Here is a 20,926-nt window from a genome sequence, read left to right on the forward strand (position 1 = left end):
CCAGAGGTGTGCCCGTATCTCTCCTCTCAGGTCATCTGCAATCACTGATATTCTGTGTCTGCTGCCACATGTTCTGCTGTCCACAAAGGCAGTCACACACCATAAATACACAGACTGCTTTGGGAGTGAAAGTGGAAAAGAGAAAGGATTAAATGTAGTTATCTTGGCCTAATGTCTGAATATGGGAGATCTGTCTATCAGATATATTCTAGATTTAAACCCATTTAACTGCTAAGGAAACCGAGTCCCAGAGAAGTTAAGTAACTTGCTCATGGTTGTAAAGGTCTGTCTGTCTATTATCAGCAGTTTCAGCAGGCTGATCCTGCCCGAAAGACACAGGAAACATTTTCACCAGCGGAGGAGAATGAAGCTTCTCGTACAGTGAGCTCTGGGGAGACACCCACAGCATGGAAGGGACACTTAGGAGTCACACAAGGGATAAGATTATATTCAATGTATGTCCCATCACTTAGAAACTCCTAAAAACAAAACCTGTTCTCTCCAATCTAAAACTATAAGGAACTTCAAGTCAGCTATGTAAGCTGGAGGAAGCATCTGACATCTCTTACTTAAACACAGGAAAGTTTGTTAAGACGGAAGAAAGGAAATAGGCAGCTATAAATAGCTCAGCAAGAAAGTGATTCTTAGTGGGAACTTTCACAATTTTTCCCTCAATTTACTGTAGACACATACATTCATACATATACATTTGTACGAAGTGTGTGTGCGCTGTTTTATATTTTTCCTTGTCGATTCTAGCAATACAACACCCAAGTCTTAATGCCAGGCACTGAGAAAACAAGGAAAGAATATTAACAATGACAAGTATAAGTCAAATCAATGGAGCGCGAGAGGCCCTTGCCACAAATTTCTGGTGGCCCAGTCCTTTCAGGAAAAGATCTGGCAAGAACCATAAAAGGCTCATACTCCAGATGACCAACAAGCACATGAAAAGATGCTCAAGATCGTTCATTATTACAGAAAGGCAACTCAAAACTACAATGAAGTAACACTGCACACCAATCAGAACAGCCATCGTTTAAAAATCTATAAACAATAAATGCTGGAGAGTATGTGGGGGAAAGGGAACCTTCCTACACTGTTAGTAGGAATGTAAACCGGTGCAGCCGTCGTGGAGAACAGTATAGATGTTCCTTAAGAAACTAAAAACAAAGCTACCTCATGATCCTGCAATCCCAATCCTGTGCATATATCTGGGAAAAAAACTCTAATTTGAAAAGACACGTGCACCCCAATATTCATGTAGTACTATTTCAATAGCCAAGACATTCACTGAAAGATAAATGGGTAAAGAAGATATGGTATATATGTATACAGTGGAATACTATTCAGTCTTAAAAAAGAATGAAACAATGCCATTTGCAGCAACCTGGATAGACCTAGAGATTATTAATCTAACTGAAGTAAGTCAGACAGAGGACAAATATCATATGATCTCTACACTTTTATGTGGAGTCTAAAAAAATGATATAAATGAACTTATTTACAAACAGAAAGAGACTCACAGACTTGGGAGAGCAAGCTTGTGTTGACCAAGGGGGATAACAGTGGCGGGCTGGGGCAGGGGGGTGGTGCGGAGGGGCAGAGAAGGAGGAAGATTAAGTTTGGGATTGATGTGTGCACACTGCTGTATATAAAACAGATAAGCAGCAAGAATCTGCTGCGTAGCACAGAGAACTGTGTTTGATATCTAGTAACTGTATGGATATGAGAGTTGCACTGTGAAGAAGGCTGAGCGCCGAAGAATGGATGCTTTTGAACTGTGCTGTTGGAAAAGACTCTTGAGAGTCCCTTGGGCTGCAAGGAGATCCAACCAGTCCATCCTAAAGGAGATCAGTCCTGGGTGTTCATTGGAAGGCCTGATGCTGAAGCTGAAACTCCAGTACTTTGGCCACCTCATGAGAAAAGTTGACTCATTGGAAAAGACCCTGATGCTGGGAGGGATTGGGGGCAGGAGGAGAAGGGGACGACAGAGGATGAGATGGCTGGATGGCATCACTGACTCGATGGACGTGAGTCTGGGTGAACTCTGGGAGTTGGTGATGGCATGCTGAGATTCATGGGGTCACAAAGAGTTGGACACAACTGAGTGACTGAGCTGAATAACCTATAGTGGAAAAGAATCTGAAAAAGAATACATTTACAGCTGAATCATTTTTGCAGTACACCTAAAACTAGCACAGTGTTGTAAATTACTACATGTCAAACTTTTTAATGGTAAAAAAATAAAAATACTTTTAAAAAAAGCATCATACTCTTTGACCCAGTATCCCTATTCCCTTTGCATGTCATAGTCACAAATTTCCTCCCCATTCTGCATATCATGTTTCTACCCAGTTAAGATCAGAATCCACATATAGTTTCTGTATCCAGCTACAGTTTTCCTAACAGCAGTTTTCAAAGACTGCATGACTTAGTAAGGGGCCCATCACTGGGATGGAAGAGACCTGCTGTGTCTTTTTGTGTTGTAATCATGCCTTGTTATTCAAGAACAGTCTCTGAACTAAGCAGCGTGTCACCCAATTTAGTGCTCACACTGGGCAGATAAAAACTTTTAAATCATAGTTTAGGAACCAGTAAACTAGAACAGTCAATAGGAACAAAAGAAGACTTGGAGTAAAAAAGGCCTAGTTTCTGAAATATGAAGTAAGGATTTGACCTCAGGCAAATCAGAATTTCTCTGGGTCTGTTTTTCCATCTGCGATACAGTCTGTGAATGTTTACCGTACACTGGACACTGGTCAAGCATTCCGCACACCTCGGCTCACTGGAAGCCCATCACAGCAACACGAAGAGCGGGTGTCATCACCCCCATTTGACAGCTGAGGAAACAGAAGCATGAACTTACAAAGTTTGTATCAACTGGCAGAGCCAGGACAGAGCCCAAGCCATCTGGAGCCAGATCTTGCTGCTAGATTAGGGGATTTCTGGGGTTCCTTAAATCTCAGACCCTCGATGATTCTGACAGTCGAGTGCTTAGTTGGTCACATTCATGCCAGTTTTTTGTAGTTGGTCAACGCTGGTCACAAGTAACTAATCTTTTATCTTCAAACACTGTGAGATTTAAAGCAGCTACCAAGACACTGACTTCAAACCCTGACTTTAATTAAAGGGCAACCTAAAACAAACTAGAAATCCATATGGTGCGTAAAATGCTTCTTGAAGATTCAACTCTCCATTGATGTCGGAACAACTGAGTTATCAACTAACTTGAAAAGCAGAAGGATGCAAGATAGAGAAACATTTGCTTCTGAAATAAGTGAAACTGGAAATATAACCACAGACAGTTTCCAGGCTCACAAGCTGGTCTCTGCTCAACAGTATTTCAGATGGGCCTCCCCCACCCCACTACTGAGGACTCCAGAAGTCTGCCCATCCTCCACGACCAGGCAAAACAAGAAAGGAGAGACTGAAGCAACATTTCCAAGCCATCAGAGACCATATCCTCGTCTGGGATCAGAAAAGCCCACCCAAGTTCACATGCATTTCTTCTTTTCAGATCAACAGTCTGAGGCCCACCCTTTCTTTTCTTTCTTTTCTCAAGTTCCAGTCTCTTCTCAGTCCAACTCACCTCACCCAAATAAATGAATGAAATGACCACTTTCTAGATCAGAGATTCTAGGAACTCAGCTGTGCACAAAGTCCAGGTGTCTGATTAAAATGCAGACTCCCAGCCTCTATACCAGTAGACTATGGTTTGCTGGGCCTGCTTTGGGACTCAAGAATTCATATTTCCCCCAACACTCCCTGCATGCATGCCTCACACACACAAACACGCCCCTGTCCTCCTCTGCCTTGTACACAGGTAGAAAACCACACTTTGATAAACAATGCTATAGAGAATGCAAGAACAAAGTTACATCTCTTTAATTTTTTTTAACTGAGGTGACATTGGTTTATTACATTATGTAAGTTTCATGTATATATCATATTTCAACTTCTGTACAAACCACAGGGTGCCCACCACCGGAAGTTTAGTTTCCATCCGTCACCTTACAGTTGACGCCCTTTATCCCTTGGACCCACCTACCCCACCCCCGCCAAACCCTTCCCCTCTGGTAACTACTGCTCAAAGTCACATCTCTTTTAAATCATAGCCTAAACTTCGTGTCCAAACTGTTGATGAACAGAAGGGTCTTCTCTGGTTTCCCCTTTCCCTGTGCATCTGCCCATGATTCCCAAATCCACCTTCAAAACACACTTCCCTCCCCTGATCTGAGCACTGATCTGTGGCCCTCACTGGGTGAGCTCTAGCCGTTGCTGTTAAAAAAAAAAAAACAACACAGCAACAGAGTTCCTGGCAGCCTCAGCAAATCATTCCTAGCACTGAACAATTGCCTGGAAAACGTCAGAGCAGTAGCTTCACTCGGGAACTATGTAAGTGGATGCCAACTTCCTATCGAGCACTCTGGGGCACTTACAAATGTGTGGAGGGATACCGTGGACCACCTGGGCCTGGCGACTAGCTCCTGACGATCACTGCTTCTGAACCCAACATTCTCTGGCCTGATGGAAGCCTCGAGTTTCCACACACACAGACCGTGCCCATAGGAAGGGCGTCCTGTATACACGGGCCAAGCAGTCCTGTGACTACTGGAAAAAAAATAATGCCAAGAGGCTGGTAATTCAACTAAAGGAATGTATTACACCACAGTTAAAATGAACCTTGCTAAAATACCATGATACCGAAAACCATGTTAAACCCTCTTATATAAGAAACTCTTTTTATGGAACTCATCTACTATGCAATCAGTCCCTTAGTGACTGGGGTTTAAGTTACAGGAATCCACAGGTGCAGGGTTTCTGCTTACACTTGTGCATCCCTTGGAACAAAGGGACTGACAATCTACCTCGCCATGCCAGAAGCGCACGGATGACGGCTCCCAGACCCGGCACCTCACCAGGGGAAGTGTTACAGGGGCTGGAGAAGCTCAGACTGAAAAAAAAGCAAGCATCTCTCAGGGCCTTGGGCCACATCAGGCCTCCAGCCAAGCACAATAACCTGTGACCTATGTGACATTAAAGCACAACAGGAACGCAGCACTCTGGCACCCAAGACCACTTACAGCCACCTGGAGTCCGCACATCAGAGCCCTGGCTTTCCTGAGTCCCCCAGCGAGGCGCAGTTAGAGACGTGAGGTGGGAGAGAGGATCTGGTGCAGCGTGCAATAGCAAACCCAGGCCACAAGGAGGTGAATAGGACAAGGAGGCCGCCCTGTGGGAAGGGACAGGGTCGTGATTGGAAAGAGCACAGGAGAGCTTCTGAAATGTGGCTTTCTTGGTCTGTGAGATGATAACGTGTTCACATCGTGAACATCTTTTTTCTATGTACTTTGATCAAAGCGTCCAGCTTTTTTAAAAGGCACCTGAGATATAAAACTATACAAGAAGACCAGGCTCCAGCTCTTGGGATCACACATCCCTGACGGACACCTGGCTGGTCAGACTAAGCACATGTGACACCCAGAACTATGAGCGATGTTCCCACTGGTGGCCACATGCCCGGGAGCAGCGTCCATTGACTACAAGGTTCTCCAAACTCCACAGCTCAAATGTAGGGCTGGCCAGTGTGGCACTTTATGAGCAGAAGAGAACATATGAAGATGGGAATTACCGAATTACCCACAGTCAATGGATTACAATAAACCAGTGTTTTATCCACTGGGGGGAAAAAAAAAACGTCATAGAGAAAAGAATGAGACAAGGGCAGATAAGCAGATTTGAAAAGGCTAGTTCAGGGAGGACATACCCTGAGTGCTCTCTCTGGTCTTGTGTCCTGGCTTGTCTGTGGCTGGCTGGCCTATTTCCTGGCACCCACTCTCTTCACCCCCATGTCATGAGTCATGGGAGCACTGGGGGAAGGGTGAGCATAAATGGTTTTCTTCTTTTATGAGATGGACTTCCAAAAGTTTTTACCCTCCAAAGTTTTCCTTTGTCATATTTTTATGAACCAAGCAAGGTGTTTGTGTATTGTTCCACAGCCTTTTCTTGCCCCTAAAGTACGTTCTGAAGGGCAGAAATGGTCCTTCTCAATTCGGTAGGATATCTCTGGACTTTGCACAGTGTCTGGGATCCCTTCCACACAGGCATTTTTATATACAACCATGTGTCCAAAAGCATCTCTACCAACACTGGGGAACTTCCTACTGCTGCAAAGCAGATTACATTGTAATCTATGCCAGGGCAGCAGCACTGACTTCCACCACACCGTCTTAGAACAGAAAGTACCAGCACCTTTCAGCCTGGAGACTGAGGAAGGATTCTTAACTGCTGCCATTGGTGTTACAGGAAAGATACATCTGGATACGAAGTGAATTAGTAAGTAGTTAAAGGCCTGGGTTTGGGAGTCCAGTACAAATGGGTTAAAATCTAACCCAACTCTAGCATAAAAATCTTGGGCAAGTCGCTTGACCTCTCTGAACCCTCCATTTGGTCACAACGTCCCAGGTCCTAGAAAGGACAGGACATCTGACTCATTTATCTCTAGGAAGGTTCCACATCTCCAGCCTCTCTCTCTGCGGGTGATTTAAAAATTAACACATGCGGGCATCCAACATCTGCATCTACTCTGTTGGGGTGCCCTCCTCGATTAGTGAGCACAAGTGGGAGGGGACCCCACCCCATTAGAGACACTGAGAAGAAGAGCCATCATCCCCTCCATCCCTGGCATCTAGTACGTACATGTGTCAGCAAGGCCTAGACAATCAGATGCTTCCAGCCAGGACCCTGAATCTGGAGTGAGTGACCCCGGGAGACAGGGACAGAGGAGAATGTAGCAGAGTGGCACCACGGTGACTGCACATCCAGGGCCTGGCTGGAGCCAGCAAGCGTGTCCTCACTGGGGTGTTGATAACACACGGTGTCACTGTTCCGGGTTATGGGGTTTGCTGTGCTTCTGGTAACCCAGCCTCCTTTGGCAACAGCAGGATATCCTTTCAGTGTATCCTTCCTCTGCTTAAGTTCTTACTTGCTACCAAGAACACATGGACAGAAGTGGGAAAATTCTGATGACCTTTGGCACTGAGAAGTGCAAGAGGATGACAAAAATAAAACATCAAAAGGAGCCAAACCAGAGAAGTGATGGCTCAGAAAATAAGACCAAGCAAAAGATTCATGCTGCTAAAGTGGTATTCAATGACTCTGCCTCCTCTTTTTCGCAGTGTAACCTTTACAACAGCACCCTCCTTTTTGAAAACTGATGCTCTATTTGCTTGACACAGTGGAGGATGCTACAAGCGAAAACACATTGATTTTCTTTGTTTTATTCTGTTGACAGCCTCTTCCGTTCTCAAATTTCTTGCCAATTCTTAGAAACTGGAAGGTGATAGCTTATTAAACTCCTTAGCATTCAGTTCAGTTTGTTGTTGCTGTTCCATAGCTAAGTCATGTCTGACTCTTTGTGACTCCATGAACTGCAGTATGCCAGGATTCCCTGTCCTTCACTATCTACCAGAGTTTGCTCAAACTCATGTCCATTGAGTCGGTGATGCCATCCAACCATCTCATCCTCTGCCACCCCTTTCTGCTTTTGCCTTCAATCTTTCTCAGTATCAGGGCCTTTTCCAATGAGTTGACTCTTCACATCAGGTGGCTAAAGTATTGGAGCTTCAGCATCAGTCCTTCCAGTGAATATTCAGGGTTGATTTCCTTTAGGAGTGACTGGCTTGATTTCCTTGCAGTCCAAGGGACTCTCAAGAATCTTCTCCAGCACCACAATTCAAAAGCACCAGTGCTTTAGCACTCAGCCTTCTTTATGGACCTACTCTCACACTGTACATCATTTAACAAATCTTTATCCAAGGCCTACTGTGTGCAAAGCACCATGCTATGCATTAAAGCTAAACTCATAACAAAGGGAGATACTTCAAGTCAAATTCAACTGGAAATTTCATAATTAATGTTTGAAATTTTTATTTTAAATGTAAAACACCAAAGTAATTAGTGCGTGAGCACTTATTACACACAATATATTCCAGTGCTATAAAACTAAAAGGGTTCACAGCGGTGACCTAGGAGTCAAATGCAAACCACAGGCTGGTTCTGTTTAAGCCACATGGAGTTGGTGTTTCTTCAGGTTTTCTATCAGTTACTTAAAAGTCTGTATATCTATGAAAATTGGAAGATCCAGTTCCCTGTTCCTGACCTGGGCTGCCACCTGACAACATGGAGAGCGTTCTATCCACCTCTGCTCCAGTTATAAGGGGCAAACAGCTCTCCCATGAGTCTCAGGGCCCAGGCTCTGATATTTTATTTCATATCAAATCCACTTTGCAAATTTATTTTACCTGCTGGGTCCCAAGAGGCACTGTGGATTCTTATTTTAGATACATCATAAAGTGAACTTTTAAAAAAGAGACACAAATATAATTCAGATGCTTCAAAACTTCCCTTTTCCACAAGGGGAGAAAAAGGAAGAACAACATTTTTCCCACTTGAAACATTTCCTGGATTTTAGACTTTCTGGAAATATTAATTTATAAAGTACTTTATCTCTTATTGCACCACATTTTGTACTTAAATACTTGTTTTCAGGAAATGACAAGACATTCTGCCTCCCTGGTTTATACACATCCTACCCTTTAGGCGCAGGGAAGGGCCTGGGAACACCTGTCAAGTTTAGAAGGAAAAAAAAGCAGGTGGGGTAAGAACCTCATGACTTTTTCAACACTCTTGCCTTGACCATCATATTTCTCTAATATATCAAACATCCTTTTTTTAAGAGCAAAAAGCATCTGATGCTATCAAGGCAATATTTTCACACTGTTGCATGTACATATTTCTATTTCTTCCAAATTTCCTTTTTCTCTCATTAAGAGGAGGCAGGCAAAAATTGCTCATACCTTTAATTCACACATAGCACTGCAAAGAGCTTGAATAGTCATTCAGTAACCCTTGGCGAGTGCCTGAAAGCTTGAATGAAAAAGGGAATGAAGGAATGAACAAAGGAACAGAAACGGAAGAGAACAGAATAACATTATTTTTGAGGCAGAGGGAACCACAAGGAGCCCTCACTGCCTGCTCTCCAGGGCCGGCAGCTGCCTAATGCCCTTCCTTTATCTATCCAAACCCAGCCCATCAGCTCTCCCACCACTGCCGTCCACATGCTAGGATTCATACTCTATAGGCTCATTTTCCTAAAAACCTTTACTAAAAGTAAAGCCTGGTTTATAAAAATCAACACGCAAACTCACATTTATGCTCCTGTGATTACTTTTTCCCTGCATGAATAATGAAAAATAATCTACAATATACTGAGGTGGTATTTTCTTGTCCCAAAGAAGTGAGGGCTATAAGCACTGCCCGGGATGCCTATAGATGTAGTAAATGGTGTGGATTGGAAGCTTTTTATTTTTTTGGAAGGGATGCACAGTAAGGATGCCAGGGCATGGGGCCAACATGGTTCAGCGGAAAGAACCCAGGTTTTGGAGACAGTACATCTTTTTCCTAGCTAGGAGGGAACAAAGCATGGTAGTTAAAAGTATGCACTCGAGTCGGATGGCCCTGGAGCCAATGCTGACTCAGCCACCAAAACACAACCTGGGCTGAACCTCCCGAGACTTTCTGTCCCCTGTGAAGAAGCTGGAGGGGATCCCCACCTTGGGAGGCTGGCGTGACAAGGCCACTGGATGGCACCACCCGGCACCCAGTCTGCCACAGTGGCGGAAACTGTGGCTAATCTTCTCCACGGCCTTTTTTCAAGGTCTTCCGCTGACCTTCTAGGAACGTCTGGTTACATTTTCCAAAACAGCTGTGTGTGTGCTGGCAAAGCACTGCACGCTGTGGACCTTCCAAGGGAAAGACGCCATAAAGACTCATGGAGATTTTGTCAACGCTTCTGGCTTCTCATCCCCTAAAGGAAGTCCAGGGAACGTGGAAGGTAGTGTCTGCGATTTTACTATTTGAAACAGCCTTCCTCGCCTGCTGAAGAAGTCACACAAGAAACACCTTCGATTCTGGGTCCCTCGGTAGCAGACGTAATAAAGGACTGGAGCTCAATTACACAAAATCACTGAATGTAACAGAAAACTTCTCCTGGTAAATCGGCGGCTGAGCCTCAGGTTAATTCTGCCAACGTTATTCCTTGTGGACCTTCAATTTTCTGAACATATTTTTTTTAAATAATCCCAAAAAACATCAGCATAACCCGGACCCTTAAAAGTATAGCTAGTAGCACTATATCACACGTGAAATTTTCTTCCAAAGTGAGAATAAAGACCCAGTGAACAAATGAGAGATAACGTTCAAGGTATATGTGCTACTGCAGAGTAACTACAGTTCCTTATTAGGTTACTAATCACATCATATAGTGGGCCCTTCAATTTTTTATTTCCAAAAAGGGTAAAAGAAACCACTTCTGTCTCCTATCCTGCAGTGACAGAATGGTCTGCCTCCAGCAAGAATTTTCTCGAGTCCAACTGCAAACACCAGTTTTCTCTTGCTACCCAAGGATCAAATTACTGACAAAAAGTAGAAAAACAAACAGCGGCCTAATAAATTGCTTGTTTTGCAAACAAACTGCCTTTGTGGATGGAAACATAAACCTTAAAAAGTCAATGAAGAAACATGTCTTTATAAGGCCACGTTGCCAGTGCCCAGGCAGCCTATGTTCCCCGCCCAGAGAACAGTCATGTCCATTTTAATAGTTAAGATTTTAAGAGAACATGGGGAACATTAAGAAAGGCAAGAGCTGAAAAGTCAGAAGAATAAGAACTGAGAAAAACAAATTCAAATCTGGATGCAATTAAAACAAAACCAGACATCTTTTCCACTTCCCCAAGGTGAGCACTGCTGCATCCAGAAGCAGGGCACCCAGGAGGGCCGCTGCACAGTACCCAGCACGCCACAGCAGTTGGGCATAAGTACAGCACAGTAAGGGCTGCTCTGGGGGCTCAGACGATAAAGAATCTTGAGCATAACTATAGCACAGTAAGGGCTGCCCTGGGGGCTCAGACGGGAAAGAGCCTGCCTGCAATGCAGGAGACCCTGGGGTCGATCCCTGGGTTGGGAAGATCCCCTGGAGAAGGGAATGGCTACCTACTCCAGTATTCTTGCCTGGAGAATTCCATGGACAGAGGAACCTGGTGAGCTAGAGTCCATGGGGTGGCAAAGAGTCGGAAATAACTGAGCAACTAAAACTCCACTTTTCACAGCATATATTATACTATGATAACGAGTCTGAGCAAACTCCAGGAGACGGTGAAGGACAGGGACACCTGGTGTGCTATGGTCCATGGGGTCTCAAAGACCCAGACACAACTTAGGGACTGAACGACAACAATGATAATAGCATTCTCTGTTTATTTAGCACATACATGCCACGTACTGCTATGTGTGAATACAGTACACATGACCATGTGCACATACATAACATAGATACAAAAATCTATATATTCACACAGAAAACATATTTTACATATTTAACATTAAATATATTAATATATTTACAATTAATACTAAATATGTATGTAAAATCTCATTGAATCCTTAAAATAACCTTGAAGCAAACAACATCCCCATCTTAAAAGATGAGAAAACCGGGATTAGGAAGGTTAGGTAACGTTCCCAGGGGCACAGGCAAGACGTTAGGATACACACGCAGATAAGTTTTATCTAATTCAAAACCTGGGCTCTTACACACCATATCATCAAAGAAGGTTCCAACAGTAACCCCACCAACACAACCACCTAACCTGGATCAGCCCCAGTTTCTGATCGGAGATACCCCACAGAAAGGTGGGTGATAGACGAGCTGAAGCAGCTCACCCTGCAGATGAGACCCAATTTCTTTCAACAGAAGCACAGCCAGTTCATCCTCGTCATGGACCCAACAGTAAATCTCTCAAACAAGTTTATAACCGTGGCCTCCACAAAAGGCATCAAATCTGGGTCTCACATGAAAAGCCAGCAACCTCGGAAACCCCTCACCAAGTACCTGATCTCAGAGCCTCTTTAGACACCCTTGACTCCTCAGTCCTCCCAGCAGCCTCTACGCTGTAGCTGGAGGAACACACTCCCTTCAGCAAAACAGCCATAAATGCCACTCTTTCATCTCATCCTCCTGCAGGAGCTGGGGGAGTCCCACAATGGATAGAATATTTCATTCACACTCTGTCTGAAGAACAATTTTTCCCATAGAGAAACTGGGTAGTTAAAATTCTCAACCAGATGAGGTTGAGAATAGGCCCCAGATGAGGGCCTATTCATCCAATCTCAAGTCACAAATAACAAAACTATAGTCCATCTCATAATTTTTTTCAATCCCAAAATTATTTCTCTCATAAATTTAACCCTTCATTTCTTTTTTCCACTTTATTTTTTTAACTGAAGTATGTTTGCTTTATAGAATTTTGCGAATTTCTGTCATACATCAACAAGAATCAGCCATAGGTACACTCATGTCCCCTCCCTCCCAAGCCTCCCTTTTTGATATTATACATCACACTATAATGTATGTATGTAATCAACCTCTGCCAACAGAAGTTTGTTGAAGAATACAAACCATAACTATCACATACTAAGTGCCAACATCATGTTGGCGACAGAACAGAATTTTAATAATAAAATGCCACAGGGGATATAATAGAAATCACTTGGAAGCTACACATATTTGGTTCTTCCTTGATTCTTTATTCAGGAATCTATAAATACTGCACAGAGCTGGGATTTTAAGCCCTGGGAGTGGAATAGCTCTAGCAAGATCAGAAACTGGCAGTTTCTGCAAAGAACATAGTTCTCCTTTTAATTAAAAAAAAAAAAAAAGGTTTGTTTTCCATTGCTGACCCTCAGAATGTAGAAAATAGAAAACCCAGGCTGCCTCAATTAAGCTGAGAGGAAGCAAGGAAATATTCTGCTCATGCCTAGGGTAGAGCTTAAAAGTGGAAATGTGACAGAGGCAGCAATGCTGATAATCAACAAAGATGACAACACTCATAGAACACAGGCTGGACACTGATCGGCTAACCTGTCATCACTTGCAAGTCTCCCTCTTGCACTAAGAACTTTAGCCTCTGCCTGTGAATAAAAGATACAGTGCCAGGAGGTCATGCTGCTCCAGTATATATTAAGGGGCAAGGAGACAGACGTATATACAGAGAGAGAAGTAGCTAGTTTAACAAAACGGGTCCCTTCCTAACTGACAAGAATTCATAATTTATTTCTATTCGCTTGTTTAAAAAAACACAGCAACCAACCAGGCATCTCTACCACACTGTGCTCCTTTTAATTTTAATTCAGCCTCAAGACAATAACTAAAATTACCCCTAGATTGTCAGTAGCTTTAATAATAAGAGTAACGGACTGCCTAAACTTAGGAAACATATGAATCTGATTTCCCCAAAGGTTTGTAGAGTAATAAAAGGCCAATGCTTTTAAGTAGAAAGCAATTTCTCGGTTTTGCACACAGCCCAGCACGAAAAGAAGGCTCTTGGGCAAGCTTCCACAGCAATCAGCATGGAAGCAGAGATGTTTTCTTTTCCTTTCCCAGTGGTGAAGTTAGAGCTATTGAAGAGCTGCTGTGTGCCGAGCTGCAAGTCTTCTGAAAGGAACTGTTATCTAATCACCACCAGGCCAGGCACTACCATCTCAGTTATCACTGGGTGACCAAGCCATTCCTCTGAGGGGCTGTGTTCCAATGAGCAGGAAGCAAGCATGGGTATTTGACACAGGACACACCCAACACTCAGGGAGGAGAGAAAGCCACTGAACCTATCACCACAAGGGGCACAACAGGAAATAACCCAGGAACCCAGGGTCAGTTAGTTCGCTTATATTAAAAGAACCACACCACACTCCCCAAAACCGCTTAATTTTAGCAGAGACCTGCTCTCAGAATAAAGGCTAGTTTTTCACCTACTCTCTGATGATCTGAGTTTGAATGCTTTGTTGAAGCATCAAACACAAACGCTGCCTCACTCTCCATGCTGTATTTGCGTCCCATCTCTCTGGCCTGCGGCAGTGCCCTTTGTGGGTAGTCAAGGACAAACGGCATTAAAGCCTGTTATTGGGCTTTTCATGTAAGAAGGCTTAATGTGTCAGCTGCATTTTAATCTCAGGATTAGGCGCTTACCCTCGGAAAATTCCTTTTAGAAACATCAATAAGGATTTTTTTTTTTAAGGATTGTTTTTTTATCTTAAAGCCCAATGATGTATAAATTTATTGGTATTTTACATCTGAAATAAAAACCTTTAACCAAGAAAATGAGGCAGCTGCTGCAATGTTAACAAGAAAGCCAAGATCTCTACTGAGGCAATCTAAATATATATCATGCCTTAAAAATAAAAGAACACCAGCTAAGACTCACCGCTGCAGGTATGTGTCTGACCAAATAACCAATGCTACAAATCCTGCCCTGTATTTTTCTTAAGACTTTCCATACTGACTTCTGGTTAAATACAGTGGACAGACACACATATTTAGTTCCTCTCTCTCCTAAACCCCCAGTACAAACATTTATTGCTTTTTGAAGGTATAAATCCACAAGGACAGAGAAAACAAGAGAGATTTAAATTTTAAACTTTTTAAAGTTGGGAATCAATTGGATAATGGCAACTGATTTTGCAGACCCAAAGAAGCCATATCTTCCAATGTGTGAAACCCCATTCTTACACATGGGTTTCCCCGTGGCTCAGCCAGTAAAGAATCCACTGGCAACGCACAAGACACAGGAGACATGGGTTCGATCCCCCGGGGAAGGAAATGGCTACCCGCTCTAGTAGTTTTGCCCAAGAAATCCCATGAACAGGGGAGCCTGGAGAGCTAGTCCATTGGGTTGCAAAGAGTCAGACACGACTGAGTAACTGAGCATGAATGAAAGAATTCTTAACCGTGAACTTACACTCGAGAGTCACCAGGAACCGAGAGAAAGGAACTAACGTGAAAGGCAGAAACAAACAGGGGGAAAAAAGTAATTTGACACAAATGAGGCACGCGCACACACACACACAAAAAAAACGTTAAAAAAGAAAAAAACAAAGTATAATTAATCTCCTAAGAGAACTAAGAGAATAGCTAAGAGAAGAATGAGTAACAGTCACTCAGTCATGTCCGACTCTTTATGACCCCATGGACTATAGCCTGCCAGGTTCTTCTGTCTATGGAATTCTCCAGGCAAGAATACTGGATGGTGTTGCCATTAAGACTCTATAAAATAGAAGCATCAGAGAACAAACCAAAAAAAAAAAAAGAGCTGTCAGAAAACAAAAACATAACAAACAGAAAAAATTTAATAGGCTAGAAAGTAAAGTTAAGGAAATATTTTAAGACAACATCTTAGAAACAGAGGTGGGGAAGAGAAAAGATCACAGCACAGGACAAGTCAACATCTAACAGGAATTCTAGAAGGGAAGAACGGAGAAAATAGAGGGGGACGTCAATAACGACAGACTTCAAGAAAATTCCTAAAGTGAAAGAGGTGAGTTTCCAGCCTGAAAATGCCTATTGGGATCTCAGCACAATAAACAAAAACAGACCCTCCCCACCGAGGAATATTATATGACATTTCAGAACACTGACGATAAAGAGAAGAACTAGAAGTCCAAGAGAAAAAGTCAGAAAGATTGGTCACCTGCCCAGGACTGGGACTTAGGCTGTCTTAGACCTCTCGCCACTAACACTGGAAGTCAGAAGGTAATGAGACGTGCCTCACTATTCTGAGGTTCAGAGGCTTCCAGTCTGGACGTCTATGCCAGCCAGTGCGTGAGCACGCATGCTAAGTCACTGCAGTCCTGTCCAACTCTGCAGCTCTGTGGACCGTAGTCCACCAGGCTCCTGGGTCCATGGATTCTCCATGCAAGAATACTGGAGTGAGTTGCCATGTCCTCCTCCAGGGGATCTTCTTGATCCAGGAATCGAACCCGCATCTCTTATGTTTCTTGCATTGGCAGGTGGACAGCAGCCAGTCTGTATATTAAATATAAATGTGATGTTCTCAGACCTAAAACAACTCACAGATTTACCTCCTGTGTAACCTGTTTGGAAGATTTAAAGCATGTGGTTTGCAAAAATAAGGGAATAAACCAAGAAAGAAGAGAATATGGAGTGAGAAAAACAGGGCAGCCCAAACAGAAGATAAGAGAAATCCCCAGAATGCTGTTGAAGGAAAAGTCCATATCAAGGCATGGTGCACAACAGGCCTGGAGAGGAAGCAGTCTAGACGGGGGCAGGGCCTAAGACTTCAGGCGAGAAAGTGTCAATAAGATAAAGTTGATAAAATACCTAAGATATTGGGAAGAGATTCACATGGAAGGCTCTTTGAGGCTAACTTAGTGAGAAGTGCACAAAAATTTTAAAAACAAGACAATTATTAAATCCAAGAAAAAAGTGTGTGCAGGAAAGTTAAGGTAATCGGCATATCTGTGAATGCTGTTTACACAGTAGAAGATAACACCAAATAAACTGGGGGTGAGGGAGGAGCAAGAACACAAAGGGGTAAGAGGTCTTGCACAGATCCTTTAAAAATCAAGCTTGTGTAACTTTAATAAAACAAAAGCTAAACTTTAAAAATCTGGAGAAGGAAATAGCAACCCACTCCAGCAGCAGCAGCAGCAGCAGCAGCAGCAGCCAGTTTCTTGTCTGGGAAATCCCAGGGACAGAGGAGCCTGATGAGCTACAGTCCACTGGGTTGCAAAGGAGTTGGACATGACAGAGCAACTAAAAACAATAAAACGTTTCAAAAAGACATCTAATATTTCATTAGAGACATTAATATTTCATTAGTACACCACCTGACAGCTTATAAAGTACTTTCACAGATGTCTAATCATTTAACTTTTACCAAACTCTGCAAGTTAGGTTACCTCCTTTATGGAGAGAACAGAACCACCACAAGGAAGTTAAGCAACTTGATGACAGTGACTCAGAATAACAGGGGCAGAGGCAGAACTGGGCAGAGGGCGGCATGCAGAGGGTGTATTTGAGAGTCACAGTAGGAGTGACTGAACAACAAATGAACTGTACATTCAACAAAGATTACGCTGGTGAAGTTTATGTTTTTTATAACTTAAGGAAAAGAACTATACAGACAGCTCGTCAAAACATTGATGGCTAGACATCACCCCTAGAATTTCAACTCAGTAGGTGTGGGTGGGACCTAAGAAGTTCTACGAAGAAGTGACCAGATGATGCTGATGTTACTGCTCTGGGGACAAAATTTTAAGAACCACTGCTCAGGTTCAAAGGTTCTCAGTCCTGAGTGCGCAGCACTTTCACCAAGACCCCAGACCAAGTAAATAAAAACACGAGGGCAGGAAGTGGGAGAATACCTGGACACGGAGGGTTCTGACAGCCTTAAGGGCGATTCCAATATGCAGGCATTTTGAGAGCCCCTGCCTGGATGCCAATACGCGGTGTAGCATATGTGAGCCCTGCAAGGAGGCCTGGGCTACTCAGCCACATCCTGGCTGTGCCTCCATTTCATCATCTATAAAATAATAGTTATGGAGTTGTTGAGACTGTTAAACAGAATAATCAGCAAAAGAACTCAGGGCAGTACCCATCACACAGTGAACAATAACGGTATTACTTTTGTTGTTGACTTATAGGAAACAAGGTTGCCCCTGATTTTTCAGCTATGAAATGGGTCAGGTTAAAGACAATGAACAATCTATTAGTATTCAATCCCAGGCCACTAAGCAAGACAAAAAGCTCCCAAGGACCTAAGAACAAAGTAAGGGGGATTAAATCTAAGAACTTTGTATGATTCCCACAAGCATTTGGCAAACCAAGGGTCATTTCTATAGAATTACTAGTTAATCCCTTTACTCTCTGAATAGGTGGTGTTATCTGGAGTATAATGGTAAAAAGCAGGTGTTAGAATCAATACTCAAACACCACCCCTTATTAAAGAAACAACATAATGCAGTGAGTTCACACAGAAGGTGATGCAGGACTCAGAAGAAACTCCTGGAGACGCCTACATGGTAAACGCGTTCTTGTCAAAAGAAACTGAAAATGAAGACAAGGGCACAGTTCAAAGAGGTCTGTTCATTCAAGAAGTATCTGAGTGCCTCCCACACACCAGGCACAATGACGGTGGGGGAGGACACGTCACTCACTGCAGGGCAGAGTCTGTCTTGCAGGGAGGTCTGCCCATGTGGATCTGCCCAGAAAGCAAGCTTTGGGAATGCTGAATCGCACCCTTTTTCCTCAAAAGCACTGTAGGGAGAGGAAAACTTATGGTTTCTGCTCATTTCTTTCTTGCATGTGAAGCTGCATATTGGGGGGAGGGTGGGTCGGTTATAGGTCATCCACAGTGACACAGTGTCTTGAGTCCACAGTCAGTACAAAGAAATCACTGTCTATATCCTCAGAAAGCAACATGACCCTCCAGTGTCTGGGTCATGCCAAAGCTGAGTCCCCAGGGCAAGCCTCCTGCATTAAGTCATTTGAGTAATTTCCCCACAAAACCTCACTATTAAGGGAAGGCATTCTTAATGAAGAAAATGGTTTCTTTTTCTAGACAGAAATGGTTAAAAGCCTTGGAAGTATTCTAGGGGTGGTCGGAGCCTCTCTGTCAGAAGTTACATCCTCACACCATACTGATGGGTTCAAATCACCTCCCAACCACCTAAGTCTTGGTTTTCTCTAAAGCTCAGAATTATATGCTCTCGTGTGCTCAGTCATGTCTGACTCCTTTGTGACTCCACGGACTGTAGCCCGCCAGGCTCCTCTGTCCGTGGGATTTCCCAGGCAAGAATACTGGAGTGGGTTGCCATTTCCTCCTCCAGGGAATCTTCCTGACCCAGAGACTGAACCTGTGTCCCCTGTGTCTCCTGCATTTGCAGGAGGATTCATTACCACTGAGCCACCTGGGAAGCTCAAAAGCTTAGAATTACTGGATCTGATTAAGCAATCAGCAAACATCTCCCAAATGAGTGCCAACTCTGGATACGGCTAATTGTGCCAAGCTTGTGCCCACCAGAAAGAAACAATGCCAGTACGAATGTTCCTCCCAGCAATGTCCCCTAAATATCCCTGGGGACACTCTATACCTGAGAAGCTAAAGATCGGCTTGCAAATCGAATATGTAACACCACCCTGCTTGTACATGTAGATACTTCCAAACAGCAGGCTTACTTTGCAGAAGTTCTTACCTCACTGCCTCTTTGATTTATTATTAATCCAAGTGCGCCACAGTCATTACACAAAGGTGACACTGCAGATCAGGAAGCAGCCAGGATATGTGGCTGCTGTTGGTGCTTCCCTCACAGGCCATGTGACTCTGGACTTCTGCAAGCACACCCGTCAGTCTGCTGGCACGTTTGTCTCAAAGATCAACAACAAAAACAAGAGAGAGGGGCTAGCCTGCGTCGGGTAATATTCTAAATGCCCCACAAATACCCCTTAATTTAATCCTTCCCAGAACCCTATAAGGTGGATACGTTTACTCCACACTGCACAGTTGAAAAGACTAGGGCAAAGAGAGGTTAAGTATTTGTCAAAATCTTATGTGGCTAATAATTGACCCCATGCAGTCTGGCCCCAGGATCCATGTTCTTAATCATTTCTTTATCCTGCTTCCCTTACACTTCTTTCAGGTCAAACAAGAGAATACACCCATATATTTATGGCTGATTCATGTTGTTGTATATGTGGCAGAAGCCAACACAGCACTGTAAAGCAAGTATCCTCCAATTAAAAAAAATTTTAAAACAGAATATAAAGCAAACCATAAAAAGATACAATTATTATTATTACTATTACTATTATTATTTTGCCTCCCAGCATCCACTGATCCTCCCTGATTTCTGTAGTTCTGGTAATGACATTCTCCACTGTCATTAATGCTTCACCTTCAGCTGAAGAGGTGCTGATCTCAGACTCTAGGTGTGAAGCACATGACCTGGGCGATCCAATCAGGAGAGGCCAGTGTCCCTATCCGCAGGGACCGTCTAGTGCTAAGCAACCAGGCCAAGAGTATTGTCTCTGCAGTGTCTTATTGTCTCTGCCATGACGGAAATTTGAAGATGCTGGAGGTCCCACCTGTAGCCCAAGAACGTTCAGCCAAGAATGAGCCTCCCTCCTGACATTGTCTGGATCCCCAGTCTAGTGCTTCCTGAAGCCAGATTTATCTCAAGGCTTTCAACTGCCTGAACCAATTTTTTTTACTTAAGATAGTTTGAACTGGGTTTTCTGTTACTTGTAAAGAGAATCATCCTGATCTCTTTCTAAAACATGTTTCGTTCTATCAAGCTATATTCAGCACCACTTCAGTCCTTTCCTGCTCTGAAAATAAAACTTGAGAGACTGAGAAAGTAAATTTTAATTAGCTAGCCTTGACAAATTAAACACTCCTGAAGCTGGAGTTCCTGACAAAATAACTCCATATTATGTAGAACAGAAGATCCAGGGTTTGGTTTTTTTTTTTAATGCCATATTTCAAGTGACTTGGCTTATCATCAAATTTGTTTCATAAAAATTTATTTTTAACCAAAACAGTTAACCCTGGAGTTTTCAGCTCTGTAAGGAGAATAACTGTGATATTTCTTTCTTCTTGGTCTTCTGATTTTTCAGTTACCCCTAAATCCAAACCATTACAAAAAACTACTAAAATGAAGAACAGGGTTCATTTTTTTAAAACATTTTAAACACAACAGAAAGTTATGTATGGATATACATAATTTCTTCCTTGTAAAGAAGAGAAATGAAACCTTAGCCTTATTTATTGATTTTGGTAACAGAAGAAACCAGTATGGAGTTTTAATCACATTCATGAAATTATTCATTGCACCAGCTAACATTCCTTCCCTATAGTTCCTCAGACAAATTCTTATAATTAGATTTCAGAGGAAAGCACCATTGGGCACCCAAATCAGACGTGCTGCCCGACATCAGACGGCTCCTAAGACAACAAGGAAACACCGTCAGGACATTGTGCATTCTCTTTTGATCAGTTCAGTTCAGTCGGTC

General features: G+C 43.1%; 1 protein-coding gene across 44 annotated transcripts in view; it reads right to left on the reverse strand.

The window, feature by feature from the left end:
• The window catches only part of SGMS1 (sphingomyelin synthase 1), a 323,569-nt gene that overhangs the window by 262,383 nt on the left and 40,260 nt on the right, over positions 1-20,926 (reverse strand). For 12 of the 44 annotated variants that reach the window (XM_086379222.1, XM_086379198.1, XM_086379219.1 and 9 more), the window contains exon 3: positions 2,751-2,843. The exons of 20 other annotated variants lie outside the window; for them this stretch is intronic. The gene's annotated coding sequence lies outside the window, so the exon portion shown is untranslated. Of the gene's footprint in view, positions 1-2,745; positions 2,844-20,926 lie in introns of all 44 variants that reach the window. 12 more of the 44 variants (XM_086379211.1, XM_086379221.1, XM_086379197.1 and 9 more) reach the window with 1 other exon arrangement.

The sequence above is a fragment of the Bos grunniens genome, chromosome 26 (assembly GCF_055505025.1).
Source record: "Bos grunniens cultivar Pamir isolate PY7600 chromosome 26, Bosgru_T2T1.0, whole genome shotgun sequence".
Taxonomy (NCBI): domain Eukaryota; kingdom Metazoa; phylum Chordata; class Mammalia; order Artiodactyla; family Bovidae; genus Bos; species Bos grunniens.